Genomic DNA, 448 nt, shown 5'->3' with positions numbered 1-448 from the left:
GACAGAGGTAGAGACCCGCGCCCTCCTCCCCCCCCCCCCATCTCCACCCCTTGCCTACTCTAGGTGGGTCCATCCAGCTGGGGGAATTGCTCCTTAGGGTCCACTCCCTGCCCCAACTGTCAGGCCTCTTCGCTGTGAGTGGCACGAACACGCTGCCCCTGAGGCCTTCCTGGTGCCCGCTGGAGCAGCCAGGACAATCAGGCACTTGTGTGTCTGAGCCATGGCAAGCCCCGATTCAGAGTAAATGTTTGCCCGGGTTCCTTCCAGGGCAGGGGCCTGGGGCAGCTGTGGTCTTGTGGAAAGAAGCTGGGCTGGTCTTCAGAATTCCAGGGATGGAGTTATGGGCCAGTCTGTTGCTAGCTGTGTGAGCCTGCTCAGGTCACTGGACATCTCTGAGCCTGGTTTCTCAATATGCAAAATGGGAAGCACAGGAAGCACTTACCCAACC

This window comes from Leptonychotes weddellii, chromosome X (assembly GCF_054177405.1).
Source record: "Leptonychotes weddellii isolate Sample4059 chromosome X, ASM5417740v2, whole genome shotgun sequence".
Lineage (NCBI taxonomy): Eukaryota > Metazoa > Chordata > Mammalia > Carnivora > Phocidae > Leptonychotes > Leptonychotes weddellii.
Note: the sequence above shows the minus strand (reverse complement) of the source record.